The sequence below is a fragment of the Manis pentadactyla genome, chromosome 13 (genome assembly GCF_030020395.1).
Source record: "Manis pentadactyla isolate mManPen7 chromosome 13, mManPen7.hap1, whole genome shotgun sequence".
Taxonomy (NCBI): Eukaryota; Metazoa; Chordata; class Mammalia; order Pholidota; family Manidae; genus Manis; species Manis pentadactyla.
This window is the reverse complement of record NC_080031.1, coordinates 73,461,334-73,484,999: the sequence shown is the minus strand read 5'-3', so window position 1 is coordinate 73,484,999 and position 23,666 is coordinate 73,461,334. Positions and strand designations below refer to the sequence as shown.

General features: G+C 35.4%; 1 non-coding gene across 1 annotated transcript; it reads left to right on the top strand.

The window, feature by feature from the left end:
• Positions 1-3,420: 3,420 nt before the first annotated feature.
• Positions 3,421-3,585, top strand: LOC130680511 (U1 spliceosomal RNA). The gene has a single exon (XR_008993538.1). It is a non-coding gene; the product is annotated as a U1 spliceosomal RNA (small nuclear RNA).
• The last annotated feature ends 20,081 nt before the right edge of the window (positions 3,586-23,666 follow it).

Below are 23,666 nucleotides of genomic sequence, written 5' to 3'. Positions count from 1 at the left end.
ACATATATATTTATTTTTGTAATATTTATTTGAGTGAATCATACAACACATATGGATGGCCATATATAAATTGAATTTTACTGATCTAGCAACTATATTTGAAGGACACCTGGTTTTTGGTCTGCCCAATTAGGGCCTCAGATCATGACATGTCATAATTTGTTCAACTTAAGATTTAATTACAGGCTAGTTCAAGGTTATCCATATATCTAAAAATCATGGAAATCATAAAAGCCCATTTTTTCTGAATACAATTTCCCCTCCTCTCCTCAAATAAAATATTTAATTCAATACTGAAATAAACATTATACAAACAACAACTCCATGAAAATTTTTAAGGGGATTGAAAATAATTTTTTGTCTCTGATGTCAGCATTACTGGCTGAGATGCTGTTTTTCCCAGGATCATGTCTTGGAGGCAACGAATAATGAAGCCAGAAGATAAGACTATGGAATAACCAGCAAGGTTTTTAATAATGAGTGAGAAGGAAAGAAAGAGACTCCCTCTAAATGGAAGGGGCTCCAAAAGTGGAGGCCACTGGGGCTTTAGTGTCTAGGGATTATAAACCAAAAAAAAGGAAGTTTACAGAACTGTCAGTGGCTTGTTGCTAGGAAGACCCGTTTGTTTTTCAGGCTGAATTCTCCAGATCCCCAGGATGTGGCTCCTTGTTTCCTGTGAGGCCTTGACCCTATTTCCCTCCTGCCTTCCCCTTGCCTGGCTCATGAGTTCTACTGGCTGTCCACATCCCACTACTTCTTGCATCATTAGGAATCATGTAGTGTGTGTCAAGCAATGTTTTATATGCAACCTACTACCAAGACTAGTTTCTCCAGGACTACGCCCTGGACAATCCACCAGATGCCACCCAGGGTCCATGTTCAGGAATGTCAGTGACTAAATTCAACCACAACTGCTATGTTCTTATTTTTTTGCCCTATAAATGATTAACACATATTTAAAGCATTAAAACACTATCACAATGTTTTGTTTCATATGACAAGTATTATTTCATGTTTCTCTATATTTCTCAGGTTTACAAGATATTCTCAAATTCCCTGTGTACACATTATCTTTTATCATCTTTCTAAGCCTAAGAAGGATCGACAATCTGCAATATATTTTATGTACTATATGTTTATGCATATGGATGGAGTTGTTAATACAAGTATTATTTTCTGTAATTATCTAATAAAATGGCAGAGTATCTGTTTAGCTATAGAATGTGGAAATACACTGAAACAAAAAGGCTAGATGAAAAAATTATTATTTTTGGTATTAAATTATACATATGGGTGATTTTTACAGAAAAATAAAACTGATTTTTTTCTCACCTTTGTGCATACCAATGTGTGCATATGGCAAATAAATTATCATTGTAGGTGTTATTAACTTACAAAACCATGGGGCTACTACAACACAAAATATCCACTACATACCACAAAATAATTAGTAACTAAAAAGAGGGTATATAAGTAATAGTAAGCAAGATTTTTCTTTATTAACTGCATAATTATCTACTGCTAATTTATTAATAGATCCATCTTTTTCTTTATCAAATGACCAAATAACATCATTTTTATGGTTATGTTTTTGTACACAAAAAATGTGTTTTGTATACATTTCTACATTACTTATTGAAACATTAACGTCCAGTTAAGGGACAATATCTCTTCGGTGAAACTGGAAAGCTATTTTAAACATTATGTCCAGAGCAGATTTAATCTCCCTGTTCCTTAGGCTAAAGATGATGGGGTTAACTAAAGGGGGCACCACGGAGTAGAACATAGCTGTGAGGAGGGTTTGAATACTTGATGAGTTGGAAATATGACCAATACAACCAAACCATTTAGAAACTATAAAGAGAATGAATGTAGCGATCTGGGGAGAGCAGGTTGACAGAGCTTTGCTCCGGGCTTCTACAGAATGCATCTGGAGCACGGTTGAAAAGATATAAACATATGAGGTTAATAGGATGACAAAGCAGAATAACATGAGGAAAGAACTTACAGCGAGGGCCACACACTCAGAAAACTGCACAGCCTTGGATGCTATGTTCATAATTTGAGGCACATCACAGAAAAACTGGTGAATCACATTGGAATTTGTGAAGGGTTGACTGAACATGGTCCCTGTGTGGATAGCAGAAGAGACCAGCCCACTGGCCCATGAGACACCTGCCACCTGTGTGTACAGACGTGGGGTCATGGTGAGCCCATAGTGCAGAGGGGGTCAAATGGCAACATAGCGGTCATAGGACATGACCACAAGGAGAAAGCACTCTTCAGATCCAAAGAAAATATATAGGAAAGTGTGAGAAGCGCATTCTCTGAGAGAAATCAATTTACTTCACATTAGAGAATTCATGATGGATTTGGGAACAGTAACTGAGATGTAGCCAAAATATATGAGGGCTAAATTGCCCAATAAAAGTACATGGGGGAGTGAAGATGTGGATATATTACAATGATGGTAAATGTCAAAAGATTTCCAGCCAGAGCTCCCAGATAAACCATTAAGAATATCAGACCTTGCAAGATTTGGAGCTCCCTGGAGCTTGAGATGTCCATCAGGAAGAACTCTGTGAAGGCACTGCCATTGTCTGTGTTTGCTAACATGCTTCAGTGACCTGTAGTCAATTGATCAAAGGGTTATGAAAATGCTATAAAAAGTGATATAAATTGGTTTATTGAATTAAAATATATACAATCCTTATACAATGATTGTACCTTGCAGAGTTCTTATTAATTAACCAAGTGAAATAATCAAAGTGTAAGAAAACAGTATTAAATACAGTCAATAAACCTTGGAAAATATTAAATAAATACTGTAAATATACCTAAATACTAAAACCTTTCAATATAACTGGAAAAAGTCTTATTTTTCCCTATAGGGTCTAAAATCAAAACATCATACAGTAACGGAATGAGCAATGATTAAACACAGATATACTGATGACTGAGACATGGGGTATCTCTCGGCACATAGTGTTTCTCAAAGACACCCTGCTGTAAAGGCAATACCATTACCCTTCAATTTCTTTCATTAGGCACAATCCAGAGAGTCCTTTCTTGGAGCTGAAGGGACTTTGACTCTAAGAGACATGAAATAAAATGCACTGGCTTTTCTGTTTCTTTATGTATCTCTTTCTGTTGGGCAATGGTTTATTTGATCTCTCACAAATCTCAGGGGAACTACAAATTGCATGCTCCAGGGATGCTGAAGGCACTTCATGCCTTGTTTTTCATAAACATCTTGGCCAATCCATTGAGATTAATTAGAGCGACAATAGTGTATTTTTAGAGATAACCTTTGAAGAGAGGTTTCATAACCTTTGAGAAAGCACAAATCCTACAAAATGGTTTATGGATCCCTCTTGGTTTAATGAGTAAATAAATGTATTTGTCAAATGTATGTTGATAATACTTACCTAGCAGAAGAGATACCATGATCACAAATGTGGTTTTCCCGAGGCAAGGCTCATCCATTTGCACTCCTCATATGCTGACCCTTGTTATTTCCCCAAATGTGTGAAACTTGACTCCATAATTTGTGGTAGTGACGGATTGCACTTGTGCTTTCCCCTGATATAAAAAAAGGAAAAAATATGTGTTAATAGAGTGGAAGTAAAATATATCAATGTGCCCAACTCTCATACCTGAGCTAATTTAACCAAAAATGCATGATACAAGCTCACTAAATAAATAGCAAAGTTAATGCAATAACTTGAAAATTGGCATCCACAGAATGAAAAGGAAAATGGCTATCAAAGCACAATGTAAATGCTTATCTAAAACTTAAAGCAGAGCCTGATTGTAACTAATGAAAAGGATCTAATGAAAAAAGACAAATGGACAAAATACCAAGATGATCCTGAAAGTTATCCCAAGAAAAGGAGTAGAACAACCTTGAATAAGTTCGGGACAAATATCATCAAAATTCCATATTCTAAGATGCATCAGGTCAGTAAGAGATGTATTAACAAAGCAAATATGCTATTTTAAACAGTTCTGGGCTTCATATCACAAAGGAATCAAAAGTAAAGGAGTGTGGAATGTAAAAATGACAAGAAAGGGTAGAATAATGTACTTTTCACTGTTGAATGTCTTTAACCAGCACATTGAATTAACAATAGCCAAAAATAACCTCCAAAGTAGACATGTCCTCAGAACTTCCTTGTGCAAATGGCAGGAGAACAGATTAGACAAGTAGACCTCTTCAGACCTCATAATGGCAGCACCCAATGTTTTGAAGCCCTGCTTCTGTCTCTTTACCCCAAATAAAGCTCTCTGCTTAATCAAAAGCTGACAGTCTTCCCATGCTTTCTTCATTATGAAAGCAGAGTAGATCTCCTCTCATCTGGGAAAGGATAACTTACTTATTGAATTTAGGTTCAAGACCTTTTCATAGCAACAATTCTTCAATAAGTTAACTGATTTTTGTGGTTATCTATTTTTTTCTAGTTTTTAGGCTATCATTTACAAATCATAAAAATGTCTGAGTTAATAAATATCTGTTTTCAAAATCTACAAAATATTGCCCCATTTTACATTTATCATGATGTAAAGTTCTTTTTTTAAGACATTGATTTGAATTGAAACATAAATTCAAAAAATTTTTGATCCAGGTTTTCTTTCCAATATTTAAACGAGAATTTTCAATTAGTCTATCTCATCCCATGGAATAAATTGCTCATATAACTGTGATATCAGGATAATTAAATCCGATGGAAATCTGAGCAACAGTACAATCAGATCTATCACCAAAACAATAAAACCATTTCCCTAAACACAAGAAATCATGGTGCACCTCTAAGTAGTTACCAATACATCAAGCTGAATGCATCAACATTTTTCAGAATGTTATTCAATCTAATACTTTTATAGTTTGTTTCTTTCTATATTTTTACAACTAATCAAGCCTAACACCACTACTTGACTGAACTGCTATATGTAAGGAGGTACATAATTAACCTGGGAACTAGTAAATTCTGCTTTTGTCAGAGCATACAACCATTTTCATAATTGAATATCCTTCACCTAGGCCTTAAATGCTAGAGAAAGAAAACATGTTCTAATGATTTCTAAGTGGCTGGCTAACTTTGTCATGGAGAAGAGTTACACAGGGATTTGAAACAAAGACATAAAAAGCTTTGATGGCAGTTATTTTATGAATTGCAGCATGTGCATTTATCCCTAACTACAGGAGATGTTGGTGGCTGATATTTAGATAATACTAGGAGAGACAAGTAAAATAAAATACATTGTACACACATTTCCATCTTTGGAAGATATGTTTAGTTCAGCTAAAGTGCTGGTCCATTTTTAAAAATTTATTCGTGTTAAAGTATAGTTGATATACAATCTTATATTGGTTTCAAGTATACAAGACTGTGTTTTAAAAGTTACCCACATTATTAAATCTTCATCCCAACTGCTATAGTTACAGTCAACATAGAAAAATGTTGTAGAATATATTCTCCATGCTTTACTACCATCCTCATGAATAACTTATGATAGTGAATTATTTTCCCCCTTTATCCACCACCCCTTCCCCCTACCCCTACTTCAACCCCTCCCTCTTGGTAACCACTAGTCACTTCTCAGTGTCTATGAGTCTACTGCTGTATTGTTCCTTCCGTTTTGCTTCTTTTTATATTCCACAAATAATTGAAATCATATGGTACTGGTCTTTCTCCACCTGTCTTATTTCACTGAGCATAATACCCTTTAGGTCTACACATGTTGTTGCAAATGTCAGGATTTCTTTTTTTTAATGGTGGAATAATATTCCATTGTGAAAGTGTACCACTTCTTCTTTATCCATTCATCTACTAATGGACATTTATTAGTAGAAGCAACCGAAGTTGCTTCCATAACTTGGCTATTGTCAATAATGCAGCAATAAACATAGGGGTGCATGTATCTTTTCTAATCAGGGATTTTTATCTTCTTGGGTAAATTCCTAGAAGTGGAATTAATGGGTCATATGTATTTCTATTTATAGATTTTTGAGGACCTTCCATACTCCTTTCCACAGTGACTGGACAAATTTACATTCCCACTCCCCTTAAAGTATAGGAGGGTTCCTATTTCTCCAAATCCTTGCCAACATTTGTTCTTTCTTGTATTTTGGACAGTGTCCATTCTAACTGACATGAGGCACATTGTAGTTTTGATTTACACTTCCCTGATTATTAGTGATCTAATCATCTTTTATGTGCCTGATGGCCATCTGTATTTTTTCTTTGGAAAACTATCATGCACCTGCCCATTTTTTAATAAGGTTATTTGTTTTTGGGTGTTGAAGTGTATGAGTTCTTTATATATTTTAACTGTTAACCCCTTATTAGATAAACTGCTTACAAATATATTCTCCCATACTGTAGGTTCCCTTTTTCTTCTGCTGATGGTGTCCTTTTCATTACAGAGGTTTTGTAGTTTGATGGAGTCCTGCTTGTTCATTTTCATTTCCCTTGCCTGGTGAGATGAGTCCAGGAAAAAACTGCTCATGCTTATGTTTAAGAGACTTTTGCCCATGTTTTCTTCTAAGGATTTTATGGCTTCAGGTCTTACATTAGGTCTTTAATCCATTTTTAATTTACTTTTGTATTTTGGAGTTAGACAGTAATGCAGTTTAATTATCTTGCATGTAGCTATCCAGTTTTCCCAACACCATTTATCGAAGTGATTGTATTTTTCCCATTGTGTGCTCATGGATCCTTTATCATATATTAATTGACTATGTATCCATGGATTGATATCTGGGCTCTCTATTCTGTTCAATTGATCTTTATGGATCTGTCCTTATGCCAGTACCATACTGTTTTGAGTGCCATAGCTTTGCTGTATAGCTTGAAGTCAGAGGCCTAATCCCCCAGCACTGTTCTACTTTCTCCAGATTGCTTTGGCTATATGGGTTAAAATGTGCTCCATATGAATTTTAGGATTCTTTACTCTAGTTCATTGAAAAATGCTACTGTTATTTGATAAGGACCACATTAAATTTTAAATTGCTTTGAGTAATTTTGCTCAATCCAATTTTTAGTTTTACTAGATTTTTGGTGTAGTCTTTAGGGGTTTCTCTATATATATTATGTCATCTTCAAATACAGTTTAACTTCTGCCTTTTTTCTCTTTATCATGTCTGATTGCCATGTGTAGGACCTACAGTACTACATTGAGTAAAAGTGTGGAAAGTGGACATACTTATCTTGTTCCTTATCTTAGAGGAGAAGTTTTTAGCTCTATGCCATTGAGTATGATTTTAGCTGTGGGCTTGTCATATATAGACTTTATTATATCGAGATACATACCCTCTCCACATTGTGTCGAGAGTTTTTATCATGAATGGATGTTGAATTTTGTCAGTTGCTTTTTCAGCATCTATTGAGAGAATCATATTATTTTATCCTCTCTGTTGATGTAGTCTATGACATTGACTGGTTTATGAATACTGTACAATCCTTGCATCCCTGGAATAAATCACACTTGGTCATCATGGATGATCCTTTTGATGTATTCTTCAATTTGGCCTGCTAATATTTTGTTGAGGATTTTTGCATCTGTGTTCATCAATTATATTGGTCCATAATTTTCTTTTAGTGTCTATCTGATTTTTGTATTATACTGATCCCTGCCTCATAGATTAAGTTTGGAAATATTCTTTCCTCTTCTATTTTTTGGAGTACTTTAAGAACAATGGATTTTAGCTATTGAAATATTTGGTAGAATTTTGCTGTGAAGCCATCTGGTCCTTGAATTTTCTTTCTTGGGAATTTTTTGTCTACCAATTCAATTTTGTTACAGGTAATTGATCTGTTCAGATTTTCTGTTTCTTCCTGGGTCAGTCTTGGAAGGTTGTATTTTTCTAGGAATTTGTCCATTTCTTCTAGGTTGTCCAATTTATTAGCATATATTTTTTCATAGAATTCTCTAATAATTCTTTGTACTTCTGTGGTATCCATTGTAACTATTCCTTTTTTATTTCTAACTTTGTTTATGTGTGTACTCTCTTTTTCTTGATAAGTCTGGCCTGGGATTTACCTCTTTTGTTTATTTTCTCCAACAAGCTTTTGATTTTGTTGTTTTTTTCCTACTGTTTTGTTTTCTCCAATTTATTTATCTCTTCTCAGATCTTTATTATGTTCCTCCTTCTACCAAATTTAGACTTTGTTCTTATTATTCTGGTTCATTTATTTTGAGGTTAGACTATTTGGGATTGTTTTTTTTTTTCCTTGAGGTAGGCCTGTATTGCTATGTACTTCACTCTTATAACTGCTTTTGTGGCATCCCACAAAATGTTGGACTGTTGTAATTTTATTTTTATTTGTCTCCATGTATTGCTTGATTTCTATTTTGATTATTTCATAGATGTATTGGTTATTTAGAAACATATTGTTTAGCCACCATTTGTTAATGGGATTCTTTTTTCTTGGTATATTTTACTTCTAATTTCATACTGTTGTGGTATTTAAAGTTGTTTGATACAATTTCAATCTTTCTGGATTAATTGAGGATCTTTTTGTGACCTAGTATGCAATCTATTCTGGAGAAAGTTCCATCTACACTTGAGAAAAATGTGTATCCTGCTTCTTTTGTGTGGAGTATTCTGTAGTTATCTGTTAAGTCCCTTTGATTTAATATATTGTCAATTGCTTGTGTGTCTCTGCATCCTTATTTATTTTGTCTGTTTGATTTGTCTGTTGATTTGAGTGGTGTGTTATAGTCCCCTGAAATGAATTTATTGCATTATATTTCCCCCTTTAATTCTGTTAGTATTTGTTTCACATATTTAGGTGCTCCTATATTGTTTGCATAGATATTTATAATGGTCATATCCTCTTGTTGGACTACCCTTTTCTCATTATAGACTGTTCTTCTTTGTCTCATTACTTTATTTGTTTTGAAATCTATTTTGTCTGATATAAGTACTGTTATTCCTGATTTTCTCTCCCTGTTATTTGCATGAAATATTTTTGTCCATCTTTTCCCTCTCCTTGTGTATGTCTTTGGGTCTGAGATTAGTCTCTTGTAGGTAGTCCATAGGTCTTGTTTATATATCTATTCTGACACTCTATGTCTTTTGATTGGTGCATTCAACCCATTTACAGTTAAGGTGATTATTGATAGATATGTACTTACTGCCATTTTATTAATTCTATTCGGATTATTTTTATAGTTCTCCATTCCTTCCTTCCAATGTTATACACTCCTATTGTTATTTGATGTTTTATTTAGTGTAGCACTTGGATTTCCTTTTAAAATTTTTGGGTATATATTATAGACTTTTTGTTTGTGGTTACCATAAAGTTCATGGACAGCTTTCTGACTATACAGCAGTCTATTAAATTGATGATGGCTATATTTCAAGCACAATTTAAAGCAATTTTCTTCTTCCTCCTTCATACTTTATGTATTAGAAATCATAATCTATATGTCTTATGTATACCTTGATTGATTTTTGTGTTTAGTTGTTTTTTGTTTTAATTTCATAATTGGTGGTTAAGTGATTGATCTACAATATTTACTGTGATCTACAATATTTACTGTGGGAATTTTTTATTGTTGAAAACTAGTCTAAAGAACATTTCCATCTACAGAATTCCCTTTAATACTTTTATAATGCCATTTTGCTGGTTATAAATTCCTTCAGCCTTCATTTATCTGAGAAATGTTTAATCTCTACCTCAAATTTAAATTATAATCTTGCTGGGTAGAGAATTTTTTGTTGAAGTTTCATTTGTTTCAATATATGAAATATTTCATGACACTCTCTTCTGGACTGTAAAGTTTCTGCTGACAAATCTGCTGATAGGACTTTCCCTTGTAAGTGACCTGCTGAGAAGTCTGATAATGATTTTTCCTTATAAGTAACTTTTTGTCTCTCTGTCTGCTTTCAATACTCTCTCCTTATCCTTAATATTTGACATTTTAGTTATTATGTTTTGGTGCTGTCTTTCTGGATTTCCTTTTGTTCAGGCTCTCTGCTTTTCCATGACCTGAGTGTCTATTTCTTCCCCAAGTTGGGGAAGTTTTCAACAATTATTTCCTCTAAGATACTTTCTATCCCTTCGTCTCTTCACCTTCTTATACCCTTATTATGCAAGTACTGTTTTATTTGGAGTTGTCACATAGCTCTTTTAGAATACTTTCATTCCTAGAGATCCTTTTTTCTCTCTGTTTATCAGCTTTACTGTTTTCCTGTTCTATAATTTCCATATCATTGACTGTTTTCTCTACTTCAGAATCTACTATTCATTCCCTCCACTGTATATTTCATTTCAGTTACTGTATTCTTCATCTCTGAGTTGCTCCTTTTCAGCTCTTCTATTTCTTTGTTGATGTTTTCACTGAGATGTTCAATACTTTTCTGTAGATGAGTGAGCATATTTATGACTGTTACTTTAAAATTTTTATCCATAGGATTGATGATCTCTGTTTCATTTAGCCCTCTTTCTGCTATCTTATCCTATAGTTTTGTTTGGAATTTGTTACTCTAGCTCCTGATTTTGTCAATCTTTCTGTGTTTTTTCCTTTGTATTAGGTGTATCTGCTGTGCTTCTTGGTCTAGGAAACAATGTCTTTATGAAAAATGCATTCTGTGATGCTCAGAAACTCATGACTTTTTACTGTCCAGTGCTTGGTTCTTCTTTGTGTTGGAATCCCAGTTGCTATTTGTGGGCTATCGATGGGGCTGCCTTTTTGACTGTCTGCTGACAGTCTCTCAGTCACCTATGCAATTAGTTGACCTCAACCAGTGCTTTGTAAGCAGAGCACAGATGCTTCTGCTGGGATCATTGTGTGTGGGGCTGCCCTCTGCCTTTCCTAAAGTGGGTGCACTGCTAAGCTAAAGGGATAGGCAGGGCGGTTAGGTGGCACAGTACTGAGCTGCCATTGAGAATGAAAGAGTTCTCAGAGCTGTTCATGCAAGTACCTAATTATTTTGGCTAAGATGGGGCTGAAAAACATGGGAAAGCCTCCCTTCCTGCCAGGCAGCAAAGTCGGATGCTGCCTGACCATGCATCTGGGTTGGAGGGAAGGTTCACTAGGATGCACTTCAGGATTGAGCTGCCAGTAAAACGAATGGAGCATTTTGGGCTTCCAAGAACATCTGACCTACTGTGCTTAGGGAAGTGTTGGGAAGTGTTGTCCACCTGCTCTTTTTCCTGTAGAGAAAGCTCCATCCATCTATCACACCTATGGCAACCATCACACTGTTGGCAAATCTTTCAAATTTCCACTACTGTGTTAGGTCTTAGAGGGACCAATGGACCATGCCTGTTCTTCAAAAGATGCAGGAGTCATGGCCTCCTAGAATGCTCCAACTCTCTCTGAGGTCCAACCCCGATAATCAACAGAATCCAATGCAATGTGCACTCATGTTCCAAGGTCTGGTCACCAGGGCCAGGAATGCTATTTTCCTGAGCAGCTATCCCAGCCCACTTTATTCCTCTCACTCCTGCCTGTGGACAGGGATTGGGGAAAGTCTGGGTTTCTGATTGAGAATGGCTAGGCCTCTTTACTCTTATCTATGTGGTCTTCTCTTTCTCACCAGGTATAGGAGGCCTGTTCTTCAGTCTTAAATTCACTTTCAGAGTTAGGTGTACTTGGTGTATCTACTTCCTTGGCTGTATGTGTTTAGAGGGAGTTTTCACCCTTGCCTTCCTACTCTGATATCTTTTTTCCTCATATCTATGGTTCTATTTTACAAAAAAAAAGAATACACTAGCAGATACTTTACCTTTATTCACTCACATCATATGGTATAAGGATGAATAGGTATAGAACACGTAGGCCTCTTAATCACCAAGCAGTGCAGTTGACCTTATTATCAAATCCAATTTTTACAGAAGAGTCAAATGCACAATCCCCTCCATCAAACACTTAATAAATTTATCTTAAAAATTGTAAACTATGTAAGGTCAACCAATATTCGATAAAGGGGCCATGGACATATAATGGGTAAAAGACAGTCTCTACAACAGATGGTGCTGGCAAAACTGGACAGCTACATGTAAGAGAATGAGACTGGATCACTGTCTAACCCCATACACAGAAGTAAATGCAAATGTATCAAAGACCTGAATGTAAGTCGTGAAACCATAAAACTCTTAGAAAAAAACATAGGCAAAAATCTCTTAGACATAAACATGAGTGACCTCTTCTTGAGCATATCTTCCCGGGCAAGGGAAACAAGCCGAAATGAATAAATGGGTCTATATCAAGCTGAAAAGCTTCTGTACAGCAAAGGACACCATCAAGAGAACAAAAAGTTATCCTACAGTATAGGAGAATGCAGCACTCCAGTTTGAAAAAGACAGATGCACCCCTCTGTTTATCGCTGCACTATTAACAATAGCCAAGATATGGAAGCAACCTAAGTGTCCATCAGTAGACGAATGGATAAAGAATATGTGGTACATATACACAATGGAATATTGTCAGCCACAAGAAAAAAAAACAGATCCTACCATTTGCAACAACATGGATGGAGCTAGAGGGTATTATGCTCAGTGAAATAAGCCAGGCAGAGAAAGACAAGTACCAAATGATTTCAGTCATATGTGGAGTATAAGAACAAAAGAAAACTGAAGGAACAAAACAGCAGCAGAAGCACAGGACCCAAGAATGGACTAACAGTTACCAAAGGGAAAGGGCCTGGGGAGGATGGGTGGGAAAGGAGGGATAAGGTCGGGAAAAATAAAGGGGACATTATGATTAACATGTATAGTGTGGGGGGGGCATGGGGAGGGCTGTGCAACACAGAGAAACAAGTAGTGATTTTACAGCATCTTACTATGTTGATGGACAGTGACTGTGAAAGGGTATGTGGGGGGGACTTGGTGAAGGGGGGAACCTAGTAAACATAATGTCCTTCATGTAATTGTAGATTAATGATAAAAAATAAAATTAAAAAAAATTGTTAACTATAGTTATGGTTTTTATGCTCATATCCAGGATGCCCTGCTGAGGCCCTGGTCTGGGCAACAAAAGCTTGTCTAAATAGTTAAAAAACTAAAGTATCCAAATATTTCATTATTAAATGCATTCAGCAAAGTTGCAAAATACAGAAGAAATATACTGAGATCTGTCACACTCCTATTTGCTGATAAAAAGATAATAGAAATAGAAATCAGGAAAAAATCAATTTTCAGTTGCAGAGAATAAAATACGTAGAAATAAACCAAACCAAGAAGGTGAAAATTCTGTCCTCTAAAAACCATGACACAGATGAAAGAAATTGAAGAAGGCACAAATGAATGGAATACTATCTCATGCTCATGGATAGGGAGAATTAAAATTATCAAAATGGACGTCTTGCCAAAAGCAACTTACAGATTCAATGTAATACCAACGAAAATACCAGAGACATATTTAATGAACTGGAGCAAATTACGCTAAAACTTATATAGAAGTAAAAATACCCCAAATCGTCAAAGTGATATTGGGAAAGGATACAACTGAGGGTACTACACAGCCGGGTTTCAATGTATACTACAAAGATACAGTGACTTAGATATGGTACTAAATCATGAAAAGATGCAGATAAATGGAACAGACTAGAGAGCCCATAAATAATCCCATGACTATTTAGTTAGTTTATATATGACAAAGGAGGCAGGAATATTGAATGGGAAAGAGATAGTCTCTTCAACAAATGGAATTGGTAAAATTGGACAGCTTTGTGTAAGAAATGAAATAAAAGTGAATTACTAACACTATGAATAAAAATAAACTCTAAATGGAATAAATACCTAAATGTAGGACATTAAACCATGAAACTCAAAGAAAACACAGGCAAAATCCCTTGAGCTTAAGCATGAGTAAGTCTCTCATGGGCAAAGGAAACAAAAGCAAAACAAACAAGTGTGGCTATATCAAACCAACAGCCTTCTATATAGCATAGGAAACCATCACAAAACAAAAAGGCAACCTGATGTATGGGAAAATGTATTAGCAAATGATGTATCTGATAAGGGGGGTAACACCCAAAATATATCAAATCTCATGAGCAAAAAACAACAAAAGTAACATAATTTAAAAATTGGAATAGGATCTATATAGACAGTTTTCCAAAGAAGATGTACAGATGGCCAACAATTTCATGAAAAGATGCTTCACATCACTGATCATCATGAAAATGCAAAGTAAACCCACATTGAAATATCAGCTCACTTCAGTTATAATGGCCACAATCCAAAACACAAGAAATACCAAGTGTTGTTGAATGTGGAGGAAAGGAAACCCTTTTATTCTGTTTCTGGGAATGAAAATTCATGCAGCCACTATGGAAAGCAATATGGAGTTTCTTTAAAAAACTGAAAATTGAAATACTACGTGACCCAGTAATTTCACTTCTAGGAATTTACCCATATAAAACAAAATCTCTGATTTGTAAAGATATAAGCATTCCTATATTTATTGGTAAATTATTTACAATAGGAATTATATGGAAGCAACCAATGTGTCCATCAATAGATGAATGGATAAAAAAGATGTAGTACATACATATGATGAAATACTTTTGCTATTATTTCTTATTTTGGTATCATTAATGTACAATTACATGAGCAACATTATGGTTACTAGACTCTCCCTATTATCAAGTCCCCACCACATACCCCATTACAGTCACTGTCCATCAGCAAAGTAAGATGCTATAGAATCACTACTTGTCTTCTCTGTGTTATACTGCCTTCCCTGTTCCCCACCTTACATATGTGTGCTAATCATAATGCCCCTTTTTCACCCTTATTCCTCCCTTCCCACCCATCTTCCCGAGTCCCTTTCCCATTGCTAACTGTTAGTCCATTCTTGGGTTCTGTGATTCTGCTGCTGTTTTGTTCCTTCAGTTTTTGCTTTGTTCTTATACTCCACAGATGAGTAAAATCATTTCATACTTGTCTTTTTCTGCCTGGCTTATTTCACTGATCAGAATACCCTCTAGCTCCATCCACATGGCTGCAAATGGTAGGATTTGTTTACTTCTTATGGCTGAATAGTATTCCATTGTGTATATGCACCACATCTTCTTTATCCATTCATCTACTGATGGACAGTTATGTTGTTTCCTTTTATTGGCTATTGTAAATAGTGCTGAATTAAACATAGAGGTGCATCTGTCTTTTTCAAACTGGGCTGCTGCATTCTTAGGGTAAATTCCTACAAGTGGAATTTCTGGGACAAATGGCATTTCTATTTTAAGCATTTTGAGGAACATCCATACTGCTTTCCACAATGGTTGAACTAATTTACATTCCCACCAGCAGTGTAGGAGGGTCCCCCTTACAATGAAATATTATTGAGCCATGAAAAGAAAATGTCCTGCTATTGTGACAGCATAGATAAACATAGAAAGTATTGTGCTAAGTGAAATAAGCCAGTCAGAGAAACACAAATACTATATGATTTCACTTATATGTGGAATCTAAAAGCAAAACAAAACAAAATGAATAAAACAACAGTAGTCTCATAGACACTGAGAACTGACTGGTGATTACAATGTAGGAAGGATTGGGGTGGGTGAATGAAGTAATTGAGGTAGATTGAAAGGCACAAAATCACAATCATAATGTAAATTTGTCATGGGATGAAGATACAGCATAGAGAATATAGTCAATAATTCGGTAACATCTTTCTATGTTGAGAGATACTAAATGTTACACTAGTCAGTATAAGTATTTAATGTAGACAACAATCAAATCACTGTATTATAAGCTTGAAACCAATTGATTATTGTATATTGACTAAAGTTCAATAAAAAAGAAAGGAAGAAAGAAATACATGACATCTTGCCATTTGTAAAATAAGAATGGAACTAGAGGATATTATGCTAATTGAAATAAGTCAGATGGAGATAAACAAATGCCATATAATTTCATTTGTATGTGGAACCTAGGTGACAAAGTAAATTAACAAACAAAACAAGAATATATTCATAAATACACAGGAAAAGAACTGGCGGTTGCCATAGCTGAGAGTTGGTTCAGATGGTTGAAATTGGCAAGTGGGATAGAGATACAAACTTCTAATCTTAAAATGCTTAAGTCATGGGGATGAAAGATGCAGCATAAAGAATATAGTTAATAACAGCATAATAACTTTGTATGGTGATAGATAGTAACTACACTGATTGTAGGGAGATTTAGTAATACATAAAGTTGTAAAATCATTATACTGTACACTTGAAACCTATATAGTACAATGAATATATTTATATGAAATAAAAATTAAAAATATCAGTGAAGTAAAATGAAAAAAATCCAATAAACCTAATATGCTCCAAAGAGGATGAAACCAAAGAGACATACACTGAAGCACATTATAATTAAATTGTCAAAAGTTATAAAGAATAAACATCTTTCACCAGGAATTTTTCAGGCCAGAAGGGAATGGCATGATATATTCAAAGTACAGAAAGCAAAATATCTTCAAAACTAGAAAACAATACATGGCAAATTTGTACTTAAGAATTGAAGGATAAAGTGTTTATCATACAATCAAAAGATAAAAGATGTTAATGACCACATATACCAATGGATGAATCATCCAGAGAGAAATCAACAAAGAAATATTGGACATAGAAAACACATTATACTAGATGGACTTAAAACATATATGCAAAGCATTTCATCCCAAAATATAAAAAGCACATTCTCTTCAAGTGTACATGAAACATATTCCAGATTAGATTACATGTTAGGCCATAAAAAACTCTCAATAAATTCAATGTTGTTGAAATCATACCAAGCTTCTTTTCCTGCTACTAAAGTATGGAACGAGAAATCAATTACACAAAGAAAAATGGAAAAAACACCACACACATGGAAATTAAACTTCACATGACTAAATAATCAGTTAATAAAGAAATCAGGAAATTTTTAAATACCTTGAGGCAAATGAAAACAGAAAAAGACATTGAAAATCTATGGTATGCAGCAAAAATGCTTCTATGAAGAAAGCTCATAATGATTTATTCCTGTCTCAAAAAACACATAAAATCCTAATAATCAAATTACCTTTACACATAAAGTAACTAGAAATAAAAAACCAAATGTTAGTGAAAGGAAGGATGTAATAAACATTCAATGGAAATAAATGAAAAAAAGAGTATAGAATAATCAATTGAAAAGATCAATAAAATTAACAACTGGTTCATTAATTTTTAAAACTATAGACAGGCTAATCAAAACTAGAGAGGGAGAGAGAGGCAAAATAATAAACAGAAATGAAAGAGAAAGACATATAAATTATACCACAGAAAAACAAATTGGTAAACCTTGAAGAAATAGACAAATTCTTAGAGTCATAAAATCTTCCACAAATGAATCATGAAGATATAGAAAATATGAATACACTGATTACAATAATAAAGTTTGAAAAAAGTACAGCATGAAAAAGCTTTAGAAGTGAATTCTACCAAAGATTAAAAGAATTGGTGCTATCTTTCTCAAATTACTCCTAGAAGTTAAAAAAATAACTTCCAAACTCATTTTACATGGCCGTTATTACACTGATTTCAAAACAAAAGTAAACCTCAAAGAAAATTACAAGCCAGTAATTTTGATGAGCATAGATGCAAGACTTCAACAAATATTATCAAAGTAAAATGAACAATACATTAAAATATCATACACTACTATCAAATGAGATGTCCCAAGTATTCATGGATGGTTGAATATCTGTAAATCAATCAGCTTGTTACAAGATAATAACAAAATGAAAGATAAGTCATGTGATCATTCCAAAATATAGTAGAATCACTACTTGTCTTCCCTGCGTTGCACAGCACTCCCATGTCCCCCACAACCCACAATATACATGCTAATCTTAATAACCCAAATCTTCCTCTCTGCCCTACACTCCCATTCTCCCCATTCTCTTTCCCTTTGGTAACTGTTAGTCCATTCTTGGGTTCTGTGATTCTGCTACTGTTTTGTTCCTTCAGTTTTTCTTTATTCTTATACTCCACATATAAGTGAAATCATTTGGTACTTCTCTTTCTCCACCAGGTTTATTTCACTGAGCATAATACCCTCTAGCTCCATCCATGTTGCTGCAAATGGTATGATTTGTTTTCATCTTATGGCTGAATAATATTCCATTGTGTATATGTACCACATCTTCTTTATCTATTCATCTACTGATGGACACTTAGGTAGCTTCCATTTCTTGGCTATTGTAAATAGTGCTGCGATAAACATAGGGGTGCATCTGTCTTTTTCAAACTGGAGTGCTGCATTCTTAGGGTAAATTCCTAGGAGTGGAATTCCTGGGTCAAATAGTAAGTCTATTTTGAGCATTTTGAGGAACATCCATACTGCTTTCCACAATGATTAAACTAATTTACATTCCCACTAGCAGTGTAGGAGGGTTCCCCTTTCTCCACAACATCGCCAACCTTTGTTGTTATTTTTCTTTTGGATGGTAGCAATCCTTACTGGTGTGAGGTGATATCACATTGTGGTTTTAATTTGCATTACTCTGATGACAAGGGATGTGGAGCATCTTTTCATGTGTCTGTTGGCCATCTGAATTTCTTCTTTGGAGAACTGTCTGTTCAGCTCCTCTGCCCCTTTTTAAATTGGAATATTTGCTTTTTTTGTTGAGGTGCATGAGTTCTTTATATGCTATGGATATCATTACTTTATTAGATCTGTCATTTACGAATATATTCTCCCATACTGTAGGGTATCTTTTTGTTGTATTAATGGTGTACTTTGATGTACAGAAGCTTTTCAGCTTAATATAATCCCACTGTTCATTTTTGCTTTTGTTTCCCTTGCCAGGAGAGATATGTTCATGAAGAATTCACTCATGTTTATATCTGAGAGATTTTTGCCTATGTTTTTTCCTATGAATTTTATGGTTTCATGACTTACATTCAGGTCTTTGATCCATTTTGAAATTTACTTTTGCGTATGGGGTTAGGCAGTGATCCAGTTTCATTCTCTTACATGTAGTTGTCCAGTTTTGCCAGCACTATATGGTGAAGAGACTTTAATTTCCCCATTGTATGTCCATTACACCTTTATTGAATATTAATTAGCCGTATATGTTTGGGTTAATGTCTGGAGTCTCTAATCTGTTCCACTGGTCTGTGGCTCTGTTATTGTGCCAGTACCAAATTGTCTTGATTACTGTGGCATTGTAGTAAAGCTTGAATTTAGGGAATGAGATCTCCCCCACTTTATTCTTCCTTTTTTGGACTGCTTTGGCTATTCGGGGCCTTTATGCTTACATATCAATTTTTGAACTACTTGTTCCAGCTCATTGAAGAATGTTGTTGGTAATTTGATAGGGATTGCATCAAATCTGTATATTGCTTTGGGCAGGATGGCTATTTTGACTATATTAATTCTTCCTAACCAAGAGCATGGGATGAGTGTCCATTTCTTAGTGTCCTCTTTAATTTCTCTTAAGAGTGTCCTGCAGTTTTGAGGTCATAGGTCTTTCACTTCTTTGGTTAGGTTTATTCCTATGTATTTTATTCTTATTGATGGAATTGTAAATGGAATTGTTTTCTTGATTTCTCTTTATACTGGTTCATTGTTAGTGTATAGGACAGCCATAGATTTCTGTGTTTTAATTTTGTATCCTGCAACTTTGCTGTATTCTGATATCAGTTCCAGTAGTTTGGGAGTGGAGTCTTTAGGGTTTTTTATGTACAATATCGTGTCATCAGCAAATAGTGACAGTTTAACTTCTTCTTTACCAATCTGGATTCCTTGTATTTCTTTGTTTTGTCTAATTGTCATACCTAGGACCTCCAGTACTATGTTAAATAACACTGGGGAGAGTGGGCATCCCTGTCTTGTTCCTGATTCCAGAGGAAAAGATTTCAACTTCTCGCTGTTTAGTATGATGTTGCCTGTGGGTTTACCATGTATGGCCTTTATTATGTTGAGGTACTTGCCCTCTATAGCCACTTTGCTGAGAGATTTTCTCATGAATGGATGTTGAATTTAGTCTAATGCTTTTTCAGCATCTATGGAGATGATCATGTGGTTTTGTCTTTCTTTATGTTGACGTGGTGGATGATGTTGATGAATTTTCGAATGTTGTACCATCCTTGAATCCCAGGGATGAATCCCAATTGAACGTGGTGTATGATCTTTTGATATATTTTTGAATTCGGTTTGCTAATATTTTATTAAGTATTTTTGCATCTACGTTCATCAGGGATATTGGTCTGTAATTTTATTTTTTGGTAGGGTCTTTGCCTGGTTTTGGTTTTAGGGTGATGTTGGCTTCATAGAATCAATTTTGGAGTACTCCCTCCTCTTCTATTTTTTGGAAAACTTTAAGGAGAATGGGTATTATGTCTTCTCTGTATGCCTGATATAATTCTGAGGTAATTCCGTCTGGCCTGGGGGTTTTGTTCTTGGGTAGTTTTTGAATACCGTTTCAATTTTTTGCTCATAATTGGTCTGTTTAGATTTTCTGTTTCTTTCTGGGTCAGTCTTGGAAGGTTGTATTTTTCTAGGAATTTGTCCATTTCCCCTAGGTTTTCCAGCTTGTTAGCATATAGGTTTTCATAGTAGTCTCTAATAGTTCTTTGTATTTCTGTTGGGTCCATTGTGATGTATCCTTTCCAGTTGCTGATTCTGGTGATGTGTGTTGATTCTCTTTTTTCTCTTAATATGTTTGGCTAGTGGCTTATCTATTTTGTTTATTTTCTCGAAGTAGCAGTTCTTGGTTTCATTGATTTTTTCTATTGTTTTATTCTTCTCAATTTTACTTATTTCTTCTCTGATCTTTATTATGTCCCTCCTTCTGCTGACTTTAGGCCTCATTTGTTCTTCTTTTTCCAATTTTGATAATTGTGACATTAGAATATTCATTTGGGTTTGTTCTTCCTTTTTTAAATATGCCTGGATTGCTATATACTTTCCTCTTAAGATTGCTTTTGCTGTGTCCCACAGAAGTTGGTGCTTTGTGCTGTTGTTGTCATTTGTTTCCATATATTCCTTGTTGTATATTTTAATTTGTTCATTGTTCCAGTGATTATTTAGGAGCATGTTGTAAAGCCTCCATGTGTTTGTATACCTTTTTGCTTTTTTGTACAATTTATTTCTAGTTTCATACCTTTGTGGTGTGAAACGTTGGTTGGTTGAATTTCAATCTTTTTGAATTTACTGAGACTCTTTTTGTGGCCTAGTATGTGGTCTACTCTGGAGAATGTTCAATGTGCACTTGAGAAGAATGTGTATCCTGTTTTTTTTGGATGTAGAGTTCTATAGATGTCTATTAGGTCATGTGTTCTAGTGTGCTGTTCAGTGCCTCTGTGCCCTTACTTATTTTCTGTCTGGTGGATCTGTCATTTGGGGTGAATGGTGTGTTATAGTCTCCTAAAATGAATGCATTGCATTCTATTTCCTCCTTCAGTTCTGTTAGTATTTGTTTCACATATGCTGGTTCTCCTGTGTTGGGTGCATTTATATTTGTAATGGTTATGTCCTCTTGTTGGACTGAGCCCTTTATCATTATGTTATGTCCTTCTTTGTCACTTCTTACTTTCTTTGTTTTGATGTCTATTTTGTCTGACACTAGTACTGCAACACCTGCTTTTTTCTCCCTTCTGTTTGCATGAAATATCTTTTTACATCCCTTGACTTTTAGTCTGTGCATGTTTTTTTGGTTTGAGGTGAGTCTCTTGTAAGCACCATATAGAAGGGTCTTGTTGTTTTATCCATTCAGTGTATCTCAGTCTTTTGATTTGTGCATCAGTCCATTTACATTTAGGGTGATTATTGATAGATATGTACTTCTTGCCATTTTAGGCTTTAGATTCATGATTATTAAAGGTTCCATGTTACTTTCCTTACTATCTAAGAGTCTAACTTAACTCAGTATGCTGTTAAACACATTCTAAAGGTTCCTTTCCATTTCTCCTCCTTTTTCTTCCTCCTTCTTTCTTTATATATTAGGTATCAAATTCTGTACTTTTTGTCTATCCCTTGATTGACTTTGGGGATGGTCAATTTAATTTTGCATTTGCCTTGCAATCAGCTGCTCCACCCTCCCTACCGTGGTTTTACTACCTCTGGTGACAGCTATCCAACCCTGGGAACACTTCCATCTATGGAAGTCCCTCCAAAATAGACTCCAGAGATGGTTTTTCATAGGTAAACTCTCTCAGCTTTTGCTTATCTGGAAATTGTTTAATCCCTCCTTCAAATTTATATGATAATCTTGCCGGATCAAGTAATCTTGTTTCTACACCCTTCTGATTCATGGCATTAAATACATCATGCCACTCCCTTCTGGCCTGGAAGGTTTCTGCTGAGAAGTATAATGTTTGCCTAATGGGCTTTCCTTTGTATGTGATCTTATTTCTGCCTCTGGCTGCTTTTAGCAGTCTGTCCTAATCCTTGATCTTTCCCATTTTATTTACTATGTGTCTTGGTGTTGTCTTCCTTGGGTCCCTTGTGTTGGGAGATCTGTGGATCTCCATGGCCTTAAGAGACTATGTCCTTCCCCAGATTGGGGAAGTTTTCAGCAACTACCTCCTCAAAGACACTTTCTATCCCCTTTACTCTCTCTTCTTCTTCTGGTATCCCTATAATGCAAATATTGTTTTGCTTTGATTGATCACACAGTTCTCTCAATATTCTTTCATTCTTAGAGGTCCTTTTTCCTCTCTGTGCCTCAGTTTCTTTGTATTCCTCTTCTCTAGTTTCTATTTCATTTATTTTCTCTTCCACTGTATCCAACCTGCTTTTAATACCCTTCATCATACTCTTCAACGACTGGATCTCTGACCTGAATTCATTCCTGAGTTCTTGGATGTCTTTCTGTACCTGCATTATAATGTTGATAATTTTTATTTTGAACTCACTTTCAGGAAGAATCATGATGTCCATATCATTTAAATCTTTCTCGGGAGTTGTATTAATAATTTCACTCTTGACAAGGTTCCTTTGGCGTTTCATGTTGTATATGGCGCCCTCCAGTGTCCAGAAGCTCTATTCTGTAGCTGCTCAGCCCCTGAAGCAATGTTGGGGATCGCAGGGGAGCTGTACTTGTACTTGGGGGGAGGAAAGAGCTGTTCTCTGCCTGCTGGCTGCTGTGCCTGTCTCAACTGCCTGAGCCAGTGGGCCGCTCACACAGGTATGTTTTTGTCCCAGAGCAGCCAGATATTGATCCCTGCTTTCCACAAGCAGCAGGAATCCCAGTCTCCCCAGAAACTCTGCCTGTATTAACTTTCCAACCCAGTATTCATGCAAGTCTCATGAAAGCACCATGAAATGCAGGTTTGTGCTTGCAGCGTAGCTCTCCAGCTCTTGGTATTCAGCAGTCCCAAGCCTTCCACTCCCTTCCTGATCAGTTTCTCTTCATCCCCCCAGTGAGCTTGGGTGGGGGAGGGGCTGGGTCCCATGGAGCCACAGCTCTGGTACGTTACCCTGTTCATTGAGATCTGCTCTTTCCTCCATGTGTGTGCAGTCTGACACCGTCTTCTTTCCTGTTACTCTCTCAGGATTAGTTGCACCAATTAAATTTTATAATTGTATCCAGTTTTAGGAGGAAGCCTCTGTCTTTCCTCTTACACTGCCATCTTTAATATTTCTCCTGGTCTCAAATTAATTTTATCTCAAATTATGAAATGAATATAAATGAAGCATCAGTGACTGCATTTACTACAAGCATCTCCCTAATTTGTTTCC